Source organism: Podarcis filfolensis, assembly GCF_964270895.1.
Source record: "Podarcis filfolensis genome assembly, chromosome: 5".
Taxonomy (NCBI): Eukaryota; Metazoa; Chordata; class Lepidosauria; order Squamata; family Lacertidae; genus Podarcis; species Podarcis filfolensis.
Window position 1 is genome coordinate 69,881,470 of NC_139608.1, and position 24,473 is coordinate 69,905,942.

Here is a 24,473-nt window from a genome sequence, read left to right on the forward strand (position 1 = left end):
ATGCAAATATGCAAGGGACAACCGCAAAAATAAGGAGGCTGCAAAGAGCCACATCCAAAGCAATGTTTCATATCATAGGTGCTGGCGCCCTGGGTGCCTGAGCACCCACAAAATTCCCCAAGAAGGGGCCAGGCACCCACAAATGTCAGCGCCAGGGTCATGCACGCAGCATGGCACCCGCAGCCCCAGGCACCCATGGTCACAGGGCTCAGCTGGCACTCCTGTTTCACATACACGTCTAGATTGCACATGTGATTTCCAATCACCAATCAAATGATTACAGCAATCTTAACAGTTGCAACAGAACGTCAACATCCTTACTCTTCAGATCAGTCCTCATCATGTGATTACATATAACCATTTTAATGTCTTTCTTTATTAAGACTTTTGCTAATTTTTCTATTAATTAAATGACTCCATACCCCCCCCCCCGCAAAATCCTTTCCCCATCTGTCAACAAAACAATTCAAGATTAATCACAATTGCCATGCCTAGCTGATTCTCTTTTCATGCACACAATGGCCACCCTAGATTCCAACAGTTTATTATTTCAGCCTTCTGGAATGAACATTTGCTACTTACAGTTCTCTAAAAGAAACTTAAAAGGTAGACAGGCACGGGCCTTTTCAATTTAGCTAGGCCATAGGCTCAAAAGAAAACAGAATCATAAAAATGATATTTTTATGAATTTTTTATTTTCTTCATTGCTCTCCTCAGAGAAAAGTTTGCATGGCACCTGCCTTACTGTCCTTTTCATACAGTGAAAATATGTTTTTTATGTTTAGATGCAATTTTAATTCTGCCTTCTGCTGCTTTTGTGATTTTGCAACTCTTAGCTAACCACACTTTTTATTTACTTTGGGCCACTGTGAGAACAGGATGCAGATGGGCCATGGGCCTAATCTGGCAGACTCTTCTTATATCTGAGCTGCCATAGACACAGTAGAGAAGTCATGTATCCTGACATCTGGAGCTGTGGTGTGATACATTTCACTAACCTCACAATAGCAGTTTTTCACCAGTGGAAATTGTATAGATTTAATGGCACACAAAGACCACTGTTTGCAGCTTTGTTCTTTCCAACTGTAAAGCATGAACATGATCTCAAAATAGCATACCAAATCAGCAAAAAACTATAATACCCCATGACTCAGATTTTTGTCAGCTGGTATCTGCATCAGACATTTTCATGAAGTCAACTTAAACTGAAATGTGATCTCAAAGGGTAGTGAAAGTATATTGTGCAATGAGCTTTCAAATGCTGTACTGTATTTATTTCCTCATGTGGGCAATGATAGATGGGACAGGATACATCTGGATTAGAAGCATCAGATACCTAACAGTATTGACAATTTGAAATTCTACTCAAAGCAACAGCTTTATATTCAGGGTCATTTCAGAATTGGTGGTCCCAGAACTGCAGCCATGTCTTCGTCACAATATATTAAGAACTTGAAGCTTAAAGTCCATGGTTCAAATCTCACTGTAGATATGATTTCTCTAGAGGGCCTCAGGAAAGCCATTCTCTCTCAGCCTTAGTCCGCCATCTGCAATATGGAGATGACTATACAGTGGTACCTCAGGTTACATACGCTTCAGTTTACATACGCTTCAGGTTACAGACTCTGCTAACCCAGAAATAGTGCTTCAGGTTGAGAACAGAAATTGTGCTGTGGCGGCACGGCAGCAGCAGGAGGCCCCATTAGCTAAAGTGGTGCTTCAGGTTAAGAACAGTTTCAGGTTAAGAACAGACCTCCAGAACGAATTAAGGACTTAACCCGAGCTACCACTGTACAGATCTGCCTTGCTGGGCTACTGCTGAGTGGATTCCTAAAATAAATTATATGAAGTATGCCTATTCCCAGGTTAACTAACAGGGTCAGCTCGGGCGAAACAAACCAAATTGGGGAGTAAAAGTTAAAGGACCCCTGGATGATTAAGTCCAGACAAAGGCGACAATGGGGGTGAGGCGCTCATCTCACTTTTCAGGCCGAGGGAGCCAGCATTTGTCCACAGACAGCTTCCTGGTCATGTGGCTGGCATGACTAAACCTGCTTCCCCATGTTGCCTCTGCCTCCCCATGTCTGTTTATCCCCACCCACTGCCTTATTATCCTGCAGCAATTGGCAGGATTTTGTGTTTTCCTTACCATAGGTGGGTGAAGTGGATGGACACAAGAGGGAGGAACGGGTGGTAACAGCTGTGGCTATCTCATCTCCTGCCTTACTAATGTGATTAAAGGTACCGGTAAATATCTATTCTCCAGACTGAATTATAGCAATTCCATCAGTTCAACATAGGAGTTGCCAGTTGAGGAGAAACCCAGCCTGCCTCAACTCTGCGCCTTTGACAGAGGTTTGATCTGCAGAGATCTGCAGGTGAAGCTTGTCGTGACGCCAAGCTAAATACCTGTAAATCAAATTTTTGATAAAGAAAAAAGCCGCTGCAGAGATGGGTTCAACAGTTGGCAATCCCCAACTACACCGCAAGGCACAGTGCCAAGGACTGAGTGAACTTTCAGCTCTACTAACAGAAAACAATGAGCCACATCTTATCAATAGCTCCAAGGAGCGTGGGTTGTAGTGGAGAAGTCAAGGGATGGTGAATCTCTTTCCCCCACTATTACAGAAGTTAAATGTTTTGCCACCTAAGTCTTCAAGCTATAAAGTACGTTCTCTAAGCAGAGTCTTATCCAGTCTTGAATTCACCTAAACTAGGGCCAAACTAAGGATAACCATGAGTAAGTCCAAAAAGAGGCTTGACTTAACTAATCACGAATGAGCCAAAGTAGATAAATGCATTGTTGTGCACAGCCTTAACAATTCAAATAGCATGTACCGGGTGTGTGTGTGTGTTAATAATGATTATGATTGCACCAGTCAGCAGACATGAAGGAGAAATTTAATGGCGAAACTGGATGCCTTCATCTGCCCAGCTATAACAAAACATGTCTCTACCATACTGGTCTCTACAGCTATGGCAGGCGCTGTAACACACTTTACCCTTGATGATGCCTTCTTTCATTGTTTCTTGAGACAGACAGATGCCAACACTATTAGCTCTGTTTACTGAGTTTTAATTGTAATGAAGTATTTTGTATTTTTTTTATATTCCTGATTGTAAGTTGTCATGAGACCATTTTTGATATATGGTAATCATGATTTATCATCATCTGATAAAGTGACAACTCCTGCCTGTTCTTCCCCGGGGTCTTTCACTTCTCCTCCTCCTCTGCCACCTTCATACAAGAGTCCTGTTTGCTACTTCAGCAAAAGGGAAGGCAAAAGAACCTTATAGTGGGAGAGCTGTAGCTCAGCATTAGAGCTTTTCTTGTAGAAAGACCCAAGTGTAATTGCTGGTGTCTCCAGACAGGGCTGGGAAAATCCCCTTTCTGAAAATCCCCCGTTGGAAACCTTGGAGATCAGCTGCCATGGGTCTAGGCAGATTTTACAGTTGCTTCATGTGTAGCTATAAATCTGAAAGTATAATTCTGTAATGTGGCTATGTACTGTAATTGCGGTGATGCTGTGGTCTAAACCACTGAGCCTTGGGCTTGCCGATTGGAAGGTCGGCGGTTCGAATCCCCGCGACAGGGTGAGCTACCGTTGCTCGGTCCCAGCTCCTGCCAACCTAGCAGTTCGAAAGCACGTCAAAGTGCAAGTAGATAAATAGGTACCGTTTCCGTGTGCTGCTCTGGTTTCGCCAGAAGCAGCTTAGTCATGCTGGCCACATGACCCGGAAAAACTGTCTGCAGCCAAACGTCGGCTCCCTCGGCCAGTAAAGTAAGATGAGCGCCGCAACCCCAGAGTTGTTCATGACTGGACTTAACTGTCAGGGGTCCTTTACCTTTTTTAATTATGCTCTGGTTCATGCATCTATTTTGATAGTGTTTTTGAAACTGTATGCAAGATGCATTGTGGCACCTATTTGTAAGAGCCAATGTGGCATTGTGTTTAGAGGATCAGACTAGGACAGAGGAGCCCCAGGTACAAATCCTGCCAACCAGAAAATTCACAAGATACCTAGGCCTAATCTATCTCTCAGGGTTGTTGTGCTAATGATAAGATGTGGGGATAGGACACAACCACATATGCCAGCTTGAGCTGCTTGGAGGAAAGGGGATCATAAATAAATGTAATAAATAAAATAATTTAATACCAATAATACTGATACTGCTGCTAATAAAGTGCTTATGAATAGCACTTGATTCATAGGTGCCAGTCAAAGGAAAACCAAAACAGGTTTGCAGCCTCCTGCATTTTAAAATGAACTTTGTATTCTGACCACCTGATCACTCATATGAGACATTTTAATCTGTTCAGGTCAGGTTAAACTCAAGCTGTAAACAAAAGGTTAGTCATCCTTAATGTTAGGATTGTCATATCTTTCTCTTTTTTTGTACAGACCTTGATCTGGGGTTTGTAACTAGTTCTGAGCTGAATAATTTGGCCCGACATGTTTATCTGATTTTAGGGAGGATTAAAAACACCTCCAAATATTGGATTAATATTTGTAGGGGGGTAGACTTTAAAGAATTTTCATTTCTTACCTTTAAAGACAAGGTGGCCAAAGGTTGCTTTTTGTTTCTGTTTTCATTCTAAGGGGTATTCTGACCCAGGAACACAGCAAGGCTGCTATTATAAAATGAGAAAGAAAGAAAGAAAGAAAGAAAGAAAGAAAGAAAGAAAGAACACTCCAACTATCTCATGTGTGAAGGTAAAAAAAAGACTATAAAACTTTAACACACACACACACACAAACCCCCACACCCCCCTACACACCCCACATAAGTTGTCAAATATTCATCCAGCCATTGATGAGGGGGTAAATTGTCCTGTGAAAGTAGGAGGGGAAAGAAAGATAATCAGCCTAGCTTGAAGTTTCTCTCTCCCTCTGTCTTTCTTTCTGCCCCCACCCATGTCTTTCTAATTGCCTCTTCATTGGGGCAATTCTGCATTCAAAACTGCATACACCTGCTAGCGTTTTTGGGTGGTCATACAGTTTCATTTCTATTCAGTGCATATCCTGTAACCTCAGTGCAGAAATCACACAACTTTTTAGATCAGAAATGTTGTGTTTTATTTTTGTCCTATTTCTGTTGCGCTATAACCTCTCCAAACGGCGATAACATGGTAGCATTGGGGAAGCACTACAGAGCCAAATCCAATTTTTTGATCTCACCCAAAAGGCCTTCATGAAAATATGTGTTTTTGATTGCACAGGAGCAATTATTTTAAGATGGTGCTGTCAAAGGCACTGTAGCGGGGGTGCAGGAAGATGACCTTACTGATCAGTTTTCAGAGAAGCGTGTGTTTTTTTTTGCAGGGGGTGGGGGGGACTAGACTCTGTGAAGCATAGTACAAGTCCCTGTTCTCAGAATACTGTATGCAGAAATGCAGCTGTGCTGGTTTTGGGGATATGTTACATTATAGTCAAGAAAGATGTGAACAAAGAAACCTTATTATGTTACAAAACTGCCTGCACTTTAACAGGGGCCTAAATCAGTACTCAACAGTAATATATTAACTAACAATAAAGACGGGCTTAATCCTTTACATAAGATTAGGGCAGATATGCCTTTTGCAGAGACGCTGCGACGTTTTGTTGCAGTTCCCGCTTGTGGAATCTTTAGAATTTTGCTGAGTGAATCTAGGCCTTTATCACCGTCCGTTTGTCATAGCTTGATCAATTGTGTCCTGTGGACATTATCTAATGAAGGTAGCCAGATGCAAAAGGGGATGGGGCTCCTGTAGACTTAATACTTGTGTAGAAAAATGAATGGTCAGGCAAGCTGCATCCGCTGGTTTCCCCCCGTTCTGTTAAACACAGTAAATGTTTGCGAGCCCTGCTTTCTTTTGCATTTGGTGACCCTATTCAGGCGGCGGCCACTTTGTGCTAGTGTGATGTGTGGTGGGCCCTTTTGGACTCAGAAGAGGGCAGAACGGGAACAGAATGGGGCATGGCTGGCTGGTTTGTGCGAAGCATGGAGTTTCCCCCAATCTGTGAATACAGTGGTACCTCTGGTTACGAATTTAATTAGTTCCGGAGGTCCATTCTTAACCTGGAACCGTTCTTAACCTGAGGTACTACTTTAGCTAGTGGGGCCTCCCGCTGCCACTGCGCCACCGGCACGCGATTTCTGTTTTCATCCTGAGGTAAAGTTATTAACCCGAGGTACTACTTCCGGGTTAGCAGAGTCTGTTACCCGGTGTTTGTAACCCGAGGTTCCATTCTACTTTCTTTTCAGGCTTGGGCAGCATAAGGAGTACTGGCATTTGGATATTAAGATCGACCTTAGTGTATATGGTATCAGCAGCTCTACAAAAGTACCCATATTCTTTAAAGTTTGTCAGGTTTCACACAACTGCAAGTCTCTTTTGGTGTGTTGTGCAGTCTGTTTTCCTACCATATGCCACATAACAGGACCGAGGTTTTGTGATTTGGCCTCCGAGTTACAGGATTCTCTCAACTTTTCTGTTTTGAAGAAATTAGCATTTGGTCTGCAGGTGGCAAAATGTTTTTGGTTGTTTTTTTTTTAAATTCTGACACTGACACCTGCTTGTGCAGAAATAAAAACCGCCTTGCCAGCAGACTTTTAGCCTTCCTGGGCTTTTACAGCTGTCACTGGGAGAGCCACAAGCAAAGCTTGTAAACCATTTTTTATGGCCTTCTGTTTCAGTGGAACTGAAAAAAACATTGCTTTGTTTTTATAAGAGTGCTTTGAAATCAAGGATACCTGACAAGAAAATAACCTAAAAGAGAAATATATCCAGCCACAAACAATATCTTCAAATACAGATGTATCCAAGCCACAGAGAACTGTCCTACTGCTACTCTGGACTGTTGTGTGGTTTACAGGATCTGCTCCTAAACTATGGACTTAGGGCAAAGAATACAGTAACCTTGCTGAAGCTAGAGTGGTCTGGATCTGTCCATTGCCTTGATGGGAAGACTGATCTATGTCACCTTGGGTTTTGTGATGGAAGAAAGGCAGAATATATACGTACTAAACAGATGTATCAACGTAGTTCACATTCTGTGTAATGATGTATGTTGTCCTCAGAAACTCAAGAGGAAGTTGATCAACTTTTTGTTAAGTATGCCTATTCACCATATAACACATCTTGCAACATTTGCTGGGTGATAAGAAAATTAAGATTGCCAGGCTTTCCCCCTGGTTTTTGTTTTTTCAAGGAAGCAAAAACACCAGGCCTGCTAGTGTGCTTTTAAAAAAGGATTGATACTGTATGCAGCAGTCAGCTGCAGATAAAAGTTTTTCATGACCATGGAAAGAAATGTTTTCACTTGCTAATTGTTGCAGGTCAAAGTGCTATTGAAAAGTTGGATTGCTGCTTCTACTTTCACTTCTTCATTGTAATATGAACATATGGAGAAATACAAAGTGCATCTGGACTAACTACCGTTTCTGGTTGAGGTACCAGTTCCGTTTTTTTTGAAGCTACACTTACCAAGATATATAAAAAAGAAAATATAAAAATTAGCTTGGCCAATCTCCACCTGACATAGTCTTTCTGGATCAGATTCATATTGTTATATAGCTGGGGTACCCGTGTCTGCTGGGCCTCCCCAAAGTTGATGGGCATTGCCATTCAAATGGTGTGTGTGCACTGTGTCATATGATTGATTATGCAGGTATTACCTAAAGGTAAAGGGACCCCTGACCATTAGGTCCAGTCATGACCGACTCTGGGGTTGCGGCGCTCATCTCGCTTTATTGGCCGAGGGAGCCGGCGTTTGTCCGCAGACAGCTTCCGGGTCATGTGGCCAGCATGACTAAGCCACTTCTGGCAAACCAGAGCAGCACACGGAAATGCCGTTTACCTTCCTGCCGGAGCGGTACCTATTTATCTACTTGCACTTTTGACGTGCTTTCGAACTGCTAGGTTGGCAGGAGCAGGGACCGAGCAACGGGAGCTCACCCCGTCGTGGGGATTCGAACCGCCGACCTTCCAATCGGCAAGCCCAAGGCTCAGTGGTTTAGACCACAGCATCACCGCAATTACAGTACATAGCCACATTACAGAATTATACTTTCAGATTTATAGCTACACATGAAGCAACTGTAAAATCTGCCTAGACCCATGGCAGCTGATCTTTAATTCTAACTGATTGTCTTTTGCACCTGCCTCAAGCTGGTGGGTGTTGGGGTTCTAGTAAAAAAGTAAAGCAGATCTGGCCATCTTTAAGTCTGCCCATCCTTTTAAAATGATAAAACAGGAAATACAAGTGCCAAACTCTTGCCCTTGGTCCTTGGGTGGCACATGCTTTGGTGCTTTTCTGGGAGTTGTGGAAGGCTGTAGGCAGAATAAGGTAATTCGTGGAGGTGGTGCAAGGAGACAACATTGCACCCAAGTGCCTGGGGGTATGTCTTAAGTGGTTTTAGATTTAATGGCTCACCACATGGTGGTGAAACTGTTTAGGGATGTGCACACATGTGTATGAATGTGAGAGAACTGTGTGCAAGGCCAGCCCTATCATTAGACATAGTGAGGCAACTGCCCAAAGGCAGCAGATGCAGGCGACAGGTCTCCCCCTGCACCCTCTCTAAGCTACCCTTATTGCCCTCCAGCCTGGTGGATGCTGCCCCATTGCCATTCAGTAAGATTCAATTGACAGTTCAGTTAGCTTCTGCATGTGGAACAGGAGCAGGAGGTATTGCATTTGCCTCAGGCAGCAAAATAACTTGACCCATGCACTGATTTATTTGTGTGTGTGTTGCACTGTGGTTGTGGTTTCCTTAAGTGTAAAGCTGAAGTGAAAGAGGAACAGAAAATGACTTGCAAATTATTTGCAGAACAAGTTAAGATGTGTACACAGAGCTAAACTGCAAAAGGAAGGTGCTGGAAAGTTAGGTGAAGGCAATGTCCCAGTTGAGGCAGCAACAGGCTTTTCACTTGGGGGAAGAGCAGTGTCACTCCCCCCCCCCGGCCCCTTGCATCTGCCACACATCAGAAGGTGACACCTGAGGCGGCTGCTCCCAATGAAGGCTCATGTAGATGTATGATTCATGCCCCTTTTAAACTAAAATAGTACTGGGAAATCCTTGAGTATGGGTCCCTCAGAAGGCCTCAAACCACTTTTCACCAGTGGGGAAGGAAGCTCATAAGTGAACTCTGTCACCATCTATTAAACCAACTCTTAAATTTCCCCTAATTCATGGGTGCCACATGTGGTGTTCTATTCTATCTCACACAGCCATCTAGGGATGAAAAAGAGATAACAACAACTCAGTTTAGGGCAATGAGATTTTGTGGGACTGAAGGCTGTGGTATCAGGCAAGAGGGGTAAATCCCAAGATACTTCACAGGGTGTGTGTGTGTGTGTTGGTGTGCTTTTGCTATGCAGTTAATATTTCTATTTCATATTTTAAGGAAGCTTGTGAATTTTCACAACATCTTTGGAGTGACTTCTTTGGGCATAGCTTTGATGCATGAAAACTGTCAGGAGAATATTTCCTGTGACAATGTTTCATGGGTGCTTACTTTTTATTTTGCTCCTCCACAGCCAATGTGGTATAGTGGTTAGAGCATTGGACAGAGACCTGGGAGACCAGGGTTCAAAGTCATATAGCTCACAGGGCAACCTTGCACCAGTTGCTGTCTCTCAGCCTAGCTTACCTCACAGGCATGTTGTGAGGGAAAAACGCAGAGTGGGGACCCACCTCGAGCTCTTTGAAGGAAAGGTAGGATACATAAATGTTGAAACAACAACTACAGCTGTTTTCCTTTGTGTGTGTCTTGGTTAATGCCTAATGTAAATAATCACTGAAGGTCACAGTATTTGCTTTGGATTAGAAAAAAACGCACTATGCCATTTTTCCAATTGCAGAATTAGCTGCAGCAGTCTTTTGTATGTCTCCTAAATTGCCCGAGGATTTTTCTTAACAAATGGCAGTATACAAATACACAATATCATGACAATAGAGGAATCACATGGGTTACAATGCTTGTGTGAGTTAGGACTCATTTTACCCAACCCCCACATCCAGCGTGGATGTGTATTTTCAGTTAGTGTGCATCAATGTTCTCGACCCTTTTCCTTCAGTTAGTATTTCCACATTCCACTACGGGCATGGATCTCCCCCTTTTTAGATACAGCTTTCCAATATAATAATAATATAATAATAATAATTTATTATTTATACCCTGCCCATCTGGCTGGGTTTCCCCAGCCACTCTGGGCGGCTCCCAGCAGAATATTAAAAACATGATAAAACATTAAAAACTTCCCTAAACAGGGCTGCCTTCAGATGTCTTCTAAAAGTCAGATAATTGTTTATTTCCTTGACATCTGATGGGAGGGTGTTCCACAGGATGGGTGCCACTACCAAGAAGGCCTTCTGCCTGGTTCCCTGTAACCTCACTTCTCGCAGTGGGAACTGCCAGAAGGCCCTCGGACCTCAGTGTCCAGGCTGAACGATGGGGGTGGAGATGCTCCTTCAAGTATACTGGGCAGAGGCTGTTTAGGGTTTTAAAGGTTAGCATAAGGTTACCAGATGTCCCTGTTTCCTGGGACAGTCCCCGGATTTACAAATCGGTCCCCATACAAAATCCATTGAAGTTGAAAAGTGCCCCGGATGCATGTAAAAAATCTGGTAACCTTAGGTTTGCACCAACACTTTGAATTGTGCTCGGAAACATCCAGTATACCAGATTTTCACAATGCAGTGCAAGAAAGCTACAAGTCAAATGCATTTTCATTTGTACACACTTGGGCTGAAGTGCAAATCTATTCTGTTTTAAAATATCTTTTTGCATCAAAACTGGTTTGTGTGGGGGAATACATGCATTGACTCATTGAAAGAAATCGGATGTGTCTGGATTGGGGTTGACCTCATGTGTACAAAGCTGAAAACAAACAAGCCCAGCACATTCAGAGTGTGCTGAATGCACACTAAACCATAGAGCGTATGGTTATCTAGCGCTTGGACACTGAGACGAAGTTTCCTTGTCTATGTTTTCTACATACAGGTCAGCAGAGGGAGCCAGAGCATAATACTTTATGTCATGATCTTGGGACCACGACAAGGAACTCCATGACTCAGTTAGTGCTTATGCTGCCAGTACATAAGGCAGTGTCGTGCTAAGTAGCACCCTCCAGCAAAAAGACAAGATCCAACCCAATGGAAAGGACAACAATTAGCTATTAGGACTAAAGCCCCAAACAATCTTAAGACGTACTTATTTGCCATTGTTATTTGATGCTTTGTAGCAGGAGTTGGAGGGACGCGGGTGGCGCTGTGGGTAAAAGCCTCAGCGCCTAGGACTTGCCGATTGCATGGTCGGCGGTTCAAATCCCCGCGGCGGGGTGAGCTCCTGTTGTTCGGTCCCAGCTCCTGCCCACCTAGCAGTTCGAAAGCACAATTAAGTGCAAGTAGATAAATAGGTACCGCTTTCTAGCGGGAAGGTAAACGGTGTTCCGTGTGCTGCTCTGGTGCCGGTTCGCCGGAGCAGCTTCGTCACGCTGGCCACGTGACCCGGAAGTGTCTGCGGACAGCACTGGCTCCCGGCCTTTAGAGTGAGATGAGCACACAACCCTAGAGTCTGTCAAGACTGGCCCGTACGGGCAGGGGTACCTTTACCTTTACCTTTAGCAGGAGTTGGGAAATGGCTCCAATTGGCAGGCTGGATCCCTATTTACCCCATTCTTGGTGAGCCAAGTTTGAGTGGTGTAAATCACCTGACACCACAGGGACACCTGTTTTTCCCTCCTGAGTCTCAGGTAGGGGTGGTCAGCATTCCTTCCTCTGATCACCTAGCAACAGTGATTCAATGCCCTGGAATACGTGAGTTACCCGCTGGTGGACTCATCATCCTTCACAACTGTCTTGTTAATAACGTAATATCACTGTACTCCCGCCACTCAGTGGAGAAAACGATTGGATTTTGTTGGCTGCCTAAGGTAGCCAATTGATTAGGAAGAAACAGCAACCCCACCCGTGCACTTGTGCTTCTAACTTCAGCTCTGTGTGGATAAATTAACAGGTGAAGCTTTTCATGGCATGGAAAGAAGCATTATCGCCTGCTAACAATTGCATATCAATCCACTGCTAAAGGTACAACTGCAAAGCTCAGCTGAAAAGTTGGCAGCCCTGTGATGACCAGTGTTGGTCAAAGTTTCTTGGTCTCAAAAGTTGTCAATTAAAATCCTTTAAGGCTCAACGGTCTGCAGCCCAATTGTTCCTTCCTTATTTCTCCAGTCCTGCCTGGGTTGCAACATCCAGAACAGCAGCTAAGTGAGTCACCTTTTGGAATTGATGACTTTTCCCATTGCAGTACTACAGGGACTAGTGGTGTGTCCCAGCGGAAAGTCGCGTTTGTGTGTATTGAAGGTAAAGTAAATAATCCGTTCACAAGTGTCTAAAATGGCCTGGCTCCAAAGAACTGCACAACAAGCTAACCAGGGGAAATTTGGACGTGTTTCTCAAGCAACAGCTCCCCAAGCCACAAGGTAAACTTCGCTTGTTTTGAAATGGAGGGGAGTTTCATAAGCAGTTTGTGATGTAGCATAATGGTCTGCCATTCAAAGGGTGTGTGTGAATTCTACTGAGCATGCCCAATGCCTTGATTGCATCTAAAGTAGCTCTTTGGATCCCCGCCAATGAATTTCTCAGTTCATTCTTTGCAACTTAAGTATAGGTTTGCTTGTTTTTTTTTAAAATTATATTAGATTTAAAAAGGAGATTCTGGTTCTCATTAAAGACTGTTTTGTTAATGGTGCTGCTGTAGGCAATGCACATCTCTTATTCATTTATTTAATGAATTAATAGGTTGTCATTCAAAGTACACCAAGGAAGTGCACTAGGAGGAGCTGGCTTCAAGCAGCAGGCCCATTGGCAGACCAACTCTGTGTTTACAAAGATCTCTGCAAAAGTGACTTGAAGGCTGATAACATCAACCCTGCCGTGTGGGAATCCCTAGCGGGTATCAGGTATTGTATTGTGTAAGGTATAGTCAGGTATTGTATCCACAGCAGTGACCAGAGGAGGAATGGCCTCTGGAAGAAGCACAGGGAGAAGGAAAAGCCATGACGCATTTGCAGCAGCAACAACTCGACACCTTCATCTGCCCCAGCTGCAATAATAAAACATGTCTCTGCCATATTGGTCTCTGCAACCATAGCAGGCACTGTAACTCTCCAACTGTTTGACTTCAACTCCAATAGGCGTATTCCTCTATTGTCTCCTGAGGCAGGTGGAAGCCAACCACAACAACAAAAAGTACACCATCTCCCCCTTGGTGGCTTACAACATCTCAAAGTGATATAACAATAAAGACATCAACAAATAATAACAACAGCAAGAAGCAATTCCATATGTAAAAACAAGTTCGAATCCAATGTAGACCGGGATAAATATCTGCACTTGTTTCAAAAAGACCGCCTTCAACAGGTGCCAAAGAGAAACAGAGGCTGTGTCTGTCTGATATACCACTGGACGGAGCTTCAAAAGACAGGTGCTGCCATGCTAAGGGCCCAGTTCCTACATCATATAGAACGGACCACCTAAGGGTGTCTGCAGGTGGCCCTCTCTTGTGGAGCACAGTGACTGGCTGGGTAGAAAAGGGCTGAGACGATTTTTAGGCATCCTGCCCTCAGCTATACAAGGCTCTCACCAGCACCAGCTCCCAGAACTTAGCTTAGTAGCTAATTCAGTACAATTATTTCTACAGTGGTGTAACATGGCGGAGATAGCTTACCTCAGTGAGCAGCCAAGCCGCTGCATTTTGCACCAGCTGCAGCTTCCGGGCCAAGCTCAGTGGGCAGCCCCTGCAGTTGAAACAGGAAAAAAATACAGTATATCATTTATATATTGCAATACAATATAAAAATAATATTAAAACCATACTAAAGATCAAACAATATGCTAACAGTAATAATAATAGCAGCAGTTAAGCATTTCACTTTTCCTTATCCAATTCCAACAGCCATCCATCTATGAAATCAGGCAACTGTATTGTCAAACAACACAGCTGGCCTGCACTTGGAGGACAGCTATTAATCACTGCTCAAAAGCCCAGCAGGATTCCCTTTCAAGTTTTTGTGTGTGTGTGTGTGCAGCTTCTATTCATTTTTGAAACACAGTCGAATCATAGAAGCACCATGAAGAATCTCAGGCATAACCTCACTTTGCCTTCGCACTCCCTTTCAAGCTGAATCAAGGCCAGAAGCCCAATGTGCCATCCATTCACCCCACTGCATCTTCTGTGAGATGCAGTCTGCACATCCACTACTCTCTATTACTATTTGCTCCTTTTGAAGCAACCATACTTTCTGCTTCCAAACCAAAGAGGGATAAAATGATACAACTATTTACATATGATGCTGTTTTCTGTTTCTTTATTTTACCTAAACAAAACAAAAGAAAGTTGTAAAGTGGAAAGTATATTCTGGATTCCCCCCCCCCCCCCGTGGCTTTAAAATGACAACCAGGTTAAGCAAATATTCCAATGCTTCCCCCCCCCCCCAAATAAATGTATGGTAAATCAAAGGCATCAGAGTATGCTTTGCCATTGATCTGCGTGAGATAAATGGATTTACGGAGGTAGCCTTCCGCATAACAAAAAATACTTTTAGGAAAAGTGGAACTGAGTTTTTAGGGATGCACGCTCATCTGCTTAATTGTTCGTTTTTGGCTGACTTGTTCTGTTTCTTTTACATATTTCCAGATGCTTGCCTAGTGACTGTGTGGGGTTAATTGAAAAACCCGTCGGCACGAAATCAGGTGACGTTGCTGACACATCACCAGTTTGGACCAAAATGCAGATATTCAGAACTGCTGCAAGATAATTGGAATCAGATGTCTTTTTCCCTACCCTAAGCCTAAGGCATTTTGGTTGCTTTAGCAACTTATTCCCCTTGCTTCTCTTCTGATGTCATTCTTGGACTGCATTGCTTTGGAACGTAGTGGCAGAGGCTGCCAGGATAAGGAGGTGTGCGGTGGCTGGAAATATAGCCTGTGTGGAGACACACACACACAGCCACTGGGAGGCTGAGGGTGCAATCCTGCCAGCTAGTCATAACTTCATTGAAAGCAGTGGAGTGCAATTGGGGTTATGATTGATGCTGGATTGGATCCTGTGTGTCTAAGACGAGAGATGGATGTTGGTTTGGTGTTTTTCAGAGTTGAAGGTGGCATGGTACAGCTATACCACTATGATAGAACCAGACCGCCATTTCTCATGCTGTACATACTTTGTCATGGACTGGCTGGGCGCAGAGAAGTGCTGGGAGGCACCAGCTGGGGAACCCCCAGGGGAAGAAGGCTCAGAGCCAGGGGACTGGTGGTGTGACGATGCGTGGTCAGAGGGAGAAGGAGAGGAGGACGTGTCAGGAGCTGAAGAGGCAACAGGGTTTAGTGAGCAGAAAGAGGCTGTGGCAGAGGGCAGTCCAGATTCAGAGACAGGAGAGTAGGAGGGCCAAGAGACAGAGATATGGCAGGCTGCTGAAGAATCCAGGGAATCTCATCCTCCTGCTGCAACCTCAGGTCTCCTAGAACACACAGATAAATGAAGAGGGCAGAGCAATGAGAGAGAAAACAATGGAACCTTAGGTTCCTGGGGAAGGAACTGTGGAAGGAGCCGTAGAGAGCAGTGGGAAGGCCTTCGGTCCTTGCAACTGCTTCATGGGGGCAAGACCTACCCTGGGAAGGTTTGCTGCGACCACTAGGACTGAGCTGTTTTGTTTCTTTGAATAAAGAGTTCACTGACATCTGGCACTTTATTGTTTTATTGCTGACCTATGCCTGACGCCAGCTCCTGACATACTTCCTCCTTCTCTTTCCTGTGCTACTATTATTTCTGGTCAAATAGGATGAGGAGGCTTTTGTGGTGCATCAAAACCTTGCAGCACTTGTTGGACCAAAGGTAATAGCGGGACAAAATAAACCAATGTATACACATTGCTATGGGCACTGATGTCTTGATCATGCCAACTCTCTTAAAAAGCATTGCCTGTTTCTTGAGAGGCTGGATTTTAACTGTTCTATGAAGGCAAAGATATTGCTACATTTGAATCCTTTGTCACCGTGAGCGGCAACCATATACAGTGGTACCTTGGTACTCGAACGCCTTGGTTCCCAAACAAATCAGCTCCCGAATGCCGCAAACCTGGAAGTAAGTGTTCTGGTTTGAGAATGTTTTTCGGAAGCTGAATGTCCAACACAGCTTCTGATTGAGTGCAGGAAGCTCCTGCAGCCAACCAGAAGCTGCGCCTTGGTTTTTGAATGGTTTTGGGAGTCGAGAACCAAGGTACCACTGTAATCATCTCAGGACTGATGCCTATTTTCATTTGCAGGGTGCGTATGATGGCACAATTATCGTGCCATCTTTCCTTATATTTAGGTATTGTTGGACCACACCTCCCATCTTCTCTGATCATTTGCCATGCTGGGTAAGGCTGATGGGAGTTGGAGTCCAACACCACCTGGAGGACTGACATGCTGGCAACGCAGGTTGACTTGGCATTTGGCTCCTGAGATTGCTTTGCCGTGTGTCCCGCTCACAACCTGCATTTGCTGCACCACTTTTAAAGCTGTCTGCCAGCAGCTGGGTTGCAGAGCAATGATGCGGGAAGTGTGGGAAGAGTTCCAAGCCGGCACATGGCAAAGCAATCATATAACTGCTTGACTGCATGCTGAACTTAGCGCAGCTAAATTCAACCCACATTCCTCATGGGCCGATCTGGTTGTTCGAGTTGGCCCTAACACTGATTGATAATAAAATGGGGATGGGGAGTTAAGAAATGTTGTGCTTCCAATCTATTCAAAGGGAGGAAACTGTTCTTATTGTGTGTGAAAGTACTGAATTTTACAAAAGTGCTGTGAAACCAATTGAAAACTGAGATGCCTGCAAAGTATTTATGCCTGATTGCATAACAAAGGGCTGGTCTCTCAATTTCCTTTTTACATGGAGAGAAAAACCACTAAGAACTGTGCAGTCTTGAAGGAGAGCAAGAATGACTTAGTCTTTCTCCAGCAACCTTGATATATTTATTGCTCCAGCTCTTCATGTTGAAGAGAATATTCCCCATAGGTAAAGCAGTTCTCAAATAACACATGCGGCCAATTACAAAACGTCTTGCCTCTGCATTCACTCCCAACATTGCTGTGACTTTTAATTATATTGTTATAAGGTTCTCGCTTAACCGCAACATGTAGGGCACACATTTTCTTGTAACACAGGAAACGATAAGCTTTAAATGTGTCTAGAAATCACACACGAGTCCCAGTGGAATGTGAGCAACCGACAATACCATTATATTTTCACATGTGTATTATGCGTTCTCTGCTGCAAAACTATATGCATGGGGAACTGAGAACAGGACTCTTGCTGGCGTTGTCATCTCTTCATCTGGCAAATCATGAGCAGGCCAGCCATTCTGGCCAAAGCATCCATGGTGGGGTGTGGGAAGTTGGGTTGCCATATGTTCTCTTTTCCCAGGACATGTCCTCTTTTTTTAAGGGTAAATAAAATAAGAGTTGTCACAGCGATCCATAGTTAAAAGTTGAAGTTGGCAAATGTGTCTTCTTTTTCGCTCTTCAAAATATGGCCACTGAGAAGTAGCTTGCTGATGAACAGCACTGAGGTTGATGTACATTTTTATGCAGAGAGGGGTAGTAGAGCCTAGCAGCTAAAATAGTAAGTTGTGAAGGAAGAATGCCCTGGTTCAGATTTCACCCCTGACATGAACTCACTGCTTTGGGAAGGCAAAGAGGACAGTTTCACCCCCATTCGCATGTTTAAATCTTGCTATCGGTCAGGCTTCAGGGAATCCTATCCCCCTCATGGTGGCAGCAAAGAAGCAGATAAAAAATATGAGTTCTTACCAATTAGTTTATTCAATATTCACAGAGAGAGACGAAGGAACGCAGTTTCTCTTAGATAATGGTGCTGCTCCAAGTAAAGTCCCACCCCCTCAGTCTCTCCTATTCTACGTCACCCCTGCGCTGGCTGATCTATGCTTTCTGCCTCTGAGCTTTCTGTTCTACTACAGTGGTACCTCTGGTTGCAAACAGGATCTGTTCCGGAGTCCCTTTTGCAACATGAGCAGAATGCAACCTGCATCTACGCGTGTCGCAATTCTCCGCGTCTGCACATGTGTGCATGTGCATTTAGCGCATCTGTGCATGCGCAAGCGGTGAAACCCAGAAGTAACCCTTTCCAGTACTTCCGGGTCGCTGCGGGACGCAACCTGAAAAATCGTATCATGAAGCAAACGCAACACGAGGTATGACTGTACTCTCAATGCACGCTTGGTCCTGGGAGAGCGGGGTGGGGGGTGGGTCAGGAATGCTATCCAGAGACACTGAGTCTGTCAGCTGTCTCTCCCCTGGTGCTTCTTCTTCCTGGTGCTCTCCCAATATTTCCCAGCTTCTCCCCTCTGCAGCCTCTGAACTGGGACCTTCTGCAAACCACTGTTCTAAATCTATACTGTCCTCCTCTTCTTGGAAAGGTGCAGGAAGCGGGGGGCGGTTCCCACCATTCCTCCTCAGTTCACTCTCTGACACTATCATTCTTGAGGAGCACAGTTTGTTTGTGCTCTTTGGGAAGGGGACATAGCTGAGTGGTAGAACACATGCATTGCGCGTACAACGGCTCCTCGCCCCCCTGAACTCCTAGAGAGCCACTGTCACTTAAGAGCACACAAGACTGGGATAGAAAGAATACTGAAGAGGAAGCTGTGGAAGCCAGCTTTTGAAGAGTCCATCTCTCCTGACCCCTGACTCTTGGCCACATTTAATGGGGCTGATGGGAATTGGAATCTAAAAACTTTTGGAGGGCCACAGGCAGTGGCGGAGCTTCATGCTCCGGCACTGGGGGGGGCGGAGAACAGGCGGGGCGGGGCTGGCATGCACCCTGGGGGCGTGGCATGCCTCCTGCGGGGTTGTGGCACCCAGTGCAAGCAGTGGGGCAGCTGCGATGGCACCCCACCAGGATTGCGCTGCCAGGGGTGGTGCGCTCCCCCCGCACTCCTCTTCCTCTTCCAGTGGCCACGGGTTTCCCGTCCCTGAGACAGGGCAATGTTGAGACTCAGTGTAAGACAGCTTCTTTGTTCAGCACATCTATTTCCCTTGCGGGTTAATATGCCTTTTGGATATTTTTTTGAACTGAAGGGGACAAATGGAGGTTTACCACCACTCCCAGAATGAAAAATGGTATTTATTATTCATTATCTATTTAAATTAACCCATTTGCTAGCACCTCGGTCATGTCACACAAAGGAAATTTATACTGAGCACAATTCCAGCAAATATAAACGTGGCACAACTTCGATGTACGTACATGCATAGTTAATTATATGCCCATTTCATTACCATATAGAGTTTAACATTGTTTTTAAACAAAATTGAGCTTTCCAATAAAAACTGCGTAATTTAAAGCAACAAATGCAACACATTTTGCACATCCCACAAAGAGAACACAGTGCAAGGAGGGTGGGGGAGAAGAAAAACAACAAAGGAATGCAGGGGACAGGATGTGAGAAGGTATAGGAGGCTCGGAGCTAAAGATGCCTTCTCCAGTACAAAACAGGTGAGCCTGCTAACATCAGGATCCAGAGAGCCCTTTGTAAGAGTGGAAGGTGGGATACCTCTGATTTCTGACAGTCCCTCTCCAGCTGCAATCCCTTTTCCCCACCTCAAGCCATTCTGTCCCTCTGCCCATCAGAAGTTGCTTGGGGAGGGGCAGAAAGGGCTGCAGGGGCAGCAAGGAGGCAGAAGAGGCCTGGTGCCCGAGCAGAAGGCTGCTTGCATTCCCCACCTTGCTCAACGCTTTTGAACATCTTGCATTAGATATACGGCGAACCATTGTTAACGTGGAAATGTTGTTGTTTTTTAAAAAGCATAGAGATCTGAAAATGTCCCTTGTAAGTGTCCTCTTGATTGCGCAGCACAGAAAGTTTGGTTCAAACTCAAGCAGACTAGGATGTAGGGGTTGTGGGGCAGATAAACTAAACGACTGTCCCAGTACCCGCATCACCAGCATGCTTTTTTGGTCATGCAGCTTATGACCTGCATGCGTAATCTGTGTCCATTTGCTTCGGTATGCTAGTTTCAACGACAATGGTGGAAAACCATTAATTAATGAGCTAAGCGGTAATCAAAAGCCATTGTAATTAGTTCACACCATTTCACTATGGCTGTTTTAGAAACACAAGAGTATGCCAGAAAATATTAAGTACCTTAAGGATATAATCATATTTGTTGGGGTGATTTAGAGAAACAAAATGCCACTCTCCAACTGGAAATCCAGCTGCTTCTGCTAATATGATTCTGCCTTGAATCTAACAATATGAAGCTCAGAGGGAGCCATAAAACCTCCAAACATGATGTGGAATACTGTTTTCTATGCATAAAACGCCACAGCCTTAGGGGATTTTTTTTTCATATCTTTCCAAAGCTAGATGTGAGTTCTGTATCCTCCATTTGGAAGCCCAGCAACTCCCCTTTCCAAGGGCTTGACATGTTTCCAGTTCTAGCTCCCAGTACATGCAGACCTTTTTTCGCATGACAAGGAAAGGAGCCATGGGCTCATAACTTAATCTCGTGTGCTCTGAGCCCAGAGCTGCCAGGAATATAAGCAAAAGCATTTCTGCAATGAAGGCTTATGCTTTAAAATGAGTTTGCTCAAGATTTTCAATGCGAGGACTACACCTAAAGGAACCAGTGACCAGAAGATGGCATGATCTTCTTAGCTCAGGAGATTTCATCACCCCTCTTTATGCTACTTCTTAACTGTGCTTCTGGTAAGAACGTAGAAGGGTGACACAATGAGCGGGCAAAATCAGCTTGAACAAATCACTTTTTGGGTATGACACAAACATGTTACCGCCATGCAGATGCCAAGGAAATAAACAACTATTTGACAAGATACAGCAATATAAAACAATTTCAAGGAACAAGGCACAAAACCATTGCACCAACAATAAACATTTGGGGTCCTGCACATCACCTGCAAACCCGCAACTTACTCAAAATGTACACAATTCTTCTTTTGTGTGACACGACAGCCATAACTCATTTGCATCCTTTTAAATTCATGTTGCACAGAGGGCATTGTGTGACTGTAGTAGCATGCAACAACCAACTCCATTTTCTCAAGAACTCAAAGAAGAAGAAGAAAATCCCTCACAGAGGTGCAGCAACCTCAGAAGTCACATTACACCTATGGTTCCATCAGTCTGGCAAGCTCCTGTAGTTGCGAGCCAGGAACCAATTTAAAATTGATGCTAGGGCGAGAAATTGAATTTGTTGATCTCTTGCTAAACCAGCGGGGGATTACTATTATTCTTATATCTGAGCCTGTGCTATGCTGTTAAAAACAAAAAAAAAACCACTGTTTCAAGCCTGTGGCAAAGGGCGAGGCTTGAGGGATGGATGACAAAAAAGCTGCCAAAGGCAGATGATTGGAAAATATGGAAAGACTGAGTAGTTCAAAGCCATGGCTCATCTACTGATTACTTTGGAAATACCATTTTCAGACAGAGCCATTTTGGTGCTTAAAGGATAGTGCAAAAAATCTGCAACTGGGGATATCATGCAGCCCAGACCCATTTATCTAGGGATGCATTGGTGTAGATACACATATATGTGAGTAGTAACTGTTTAGCACATAGTATTTATAATTCATTAAATTTAAAGCATTTCCCAAGGATGTTTCAACAACAACAACAAAAAAGCTCCCAGAGTGTCCTAAAGTGCCACCAGGTTTGCAATCAAAAAAAAGATGGCACATAAGGAACAAGGGATGGGGAGGGCAGAGGAAAACAAGCAAACTTGGGTACCTGTTCTTAAACAAGGCAGTGGAGGCTTAGGATCAGAGTTTTCCTTCTCCGAGATGGGCTACCTTCCCAGGATGACAAGCACCATCTGCCCTCACTTTCTTCTACAAGCAAGTGCAATCCACCAGATTCTGTCTTCACATGTAGGGGAAGTCCCTAACTCAGCAAGGGTTTGAGGCCCATTAGCTACCCGCACCTGGTTTAGACAGCCATATGAAGCAGTTCCGGCTGTGTGGCCACTGTTGCATGCTGATTGCTTTTAGGAGATGCAGGTGAGACCTGAGCGCAGGATGGGGACCAAAGGTGGACAAACTACCCCCAGCAGGAACGTGATGTGTCCCACACTAAAGATACAACCCTTCCTCAACTACTAGGTCTATACTGTACATGTAGAACAGCTCCCTCCCAACAGAAGCCCCATCTTCCTTTGCCACATAAATTGCTGCTTTGGCAAGTAGAGGACATTCAAAATGATGGCTGGCAATGCTTTTTAAAAGGAAAACAAATTGAAAGTCCTGCTGTGTACACACAAGCCCTCATGCATCTGTAAATGGATGCTTGGTCCCTAGGGTGAAGAAGGTGAAAGATGATCAGGGAAGCCTTTGCGAAGGCAGCAGTGGAAGGTGGATCAGTTTTCTTAATGCATGAAGGCAAAGCCAATGAAAGATTGGGATTAGTAGAGGAAGGAACACTGGGTAAGTATAGGATGTAATGCATATGGGCAAAGTTAGGCTCCTTGCCCTGCAGAATCACCACAAGAAAGCTGCTTTAGTCACTTCCAGAAAATGCAAGATGTAGCCAGAAATAACCACGGTGGAATGAGCGTGCAGGGCAGGGGGTGCCAAGCTTTTGGGGCCTGTGGACATATCTACACACACACACACTGCATCCAAGAACACACCACTATCTATTATATTGTAGTGGTTCTTCTAAGCTGAATTTCAACATGGGTGGGGGAGAGATTCTGGGGTCCCAGGGAAGGCATTTGCAGGTACCTATGTGGCTGGTGGGCCCCATGTTGGTGACTCCTGAGTAGGGAGATGCATCCTGTTAAACTTCCTCATTGCACACACACATCAAACCTGCTTCCTGTGGATTGTACACAGAAGCTGTGTAAGAAACACTGTAAAACTGCAGATTAGGGTAAAGACACTTTGGGCTCCAAGTGTCTTTTGTGATGGTAGGTTGACACTCAGGAGGTGACATGCCATTAGGTGTGGCAGCCAGTGGTGGGTGGTGCAAGAGTTTATATTTTAGCATGACCTGCCACATAGCTTTTTCACTGTGTGCATGCGCCTTAGGAAACTGGCTGGTTGCGGCTAATCAATGCACGGGAGGAAGACCATAGCTCAATGGTAGAGCATCTGCATGCATAACGTCTCTGGGGCAATCCCTTGCCTTGATATGGCAGCTTCCTACGAACACCAGCAACGATGTGCTGTATGAGAAGTAAAGACTATGTAGAAGACCATCACGCACATCAAACCCAGCATGGTACAATTGTTTTCGGGGCCGGTGGAGATGCTCTCAAGTTTACGACAACTCACACAAAAGCAAAATTTGTGCAAGTGCTGCTTTAGCCCTGGCTGCCGGTATTTCTGCTGTAAAAAGGGCTTCTTGTTCATAGTTCCATGGAAGTGCCTCGCATTTGAAAAGATGGCCCTCTGAGGATGCCTTTCACTCATCTTTGGCCATCACTGCATTTGGCATCGCTTTTTGCAAGCAATTCCTGGTATCTGAGCACTAGTGCATGCTTCCCCACTCAAGCTGTGGACTCCTGACGGTATCATTAAAGGGCTTGTTGCGCTCCAGGCGGCGTCCATCCCTACACCAGAAGCTTGCAAGTGAAGGGCCGAACCCTGACACTACGTACTACAAGCCTGCCGAGCTCCTTTCCCTGAATCACACCCTTCCCGGCAAGGTGTGCTGTCAATCATTCCCCGCCACCCCACGCCTGGAGGTGCACTTTTGGACAGCGGCGGCCCACAGATACACACCCACAACTCACGAGCAGGATGAAAGTGGCGCCTTTTCTCTCCGGCTCCGCACAAAAACCCAGCAACCCCAAAGCACCCCTCGTGCAGCGCGACTCCTCGCTCCCGCCAGCAGCACGCAAGCGCCCCAGCAACGTAGCCGCATATTTTGTCGGCGAGGGTCTTGGACAAAGCCAACAGAAGGGTCCTTGTTAGCCGGCTACTCCCTGGAGAGGGAGGGTGGGAAGGGAGAGCGCGCGCAAGAAGGAGCGAAGTGGGGAGGGGCGGCGGCGGCGGCGGCGGCGGCGGCGGCGGGGTGGAGCTGGGCTCTCTCTCTCTCCCGCTGCCTGTCTCCCCCTCCGCCTGCAAAAGCTGAGGGAGCGAGGGCGGGAGCAGCCGGAGCCGGGAGGGGATGCAGCGACTTTGCGAACACTTTGCAACTCTCCCTCGCCGGAGGCAGCGCTTCTCCCCGGCCTCGCCGCGGGCTCCCCCTGAAGCGCACGTCGCGGCCGGGCCGCTGGGGAAGCGCTCCAGGAACCCCGGCCAAGGAAAGGAGCGCGCGTCTTCTGAGGGGAAGCCGGAGAGAGGTGGTGGAGGAGGAGGAGGGACTCCTTTCCTCGTCCCCAGGGCGCGCCCTCCCGCCTGACCTCGCGCACCCCGCGCCTCAGAGGGGGAACCTTTCAAGCAGCTTTCCTCAGCAGA

The 24,473-nt window shown here is 45.4% G+C and overlaps 1 long non-coding RNA gene across 5 annotated transcripts; it reads right to left on the reverse strand.

Moving 5' to 3' along the window:
- On the reverse strand, nucleotides 1-24,472 carry LOC310762824. Of its 5 annotated transcripts, XR_014548205.1 has the most exons (5): nucleotides 23,796-24,472; nucleotides 13,719-13,788; nucleotides 7,008-7,136; nucleotides 4,550-4,634; nucleotides 1-1,547 (listed from the first exon to the last, which is right to left on the reverse strand). It is a non-coding gene; the product is annotated as an uncharacterized lncRNA (long non-coding RNA). The 5 variants fall into 5 exon arrangements; XR_014548204.1 differs by having other exon boundaries at nucleotides 1-4,634; nucleotides 23,807-24,472; XR_014548206.1 differs by having other exon boundaries at nucleotides 1-4,634.
- Between the last annotated feature and the right edge of the window lies 1 nt (nucleotide 24,473).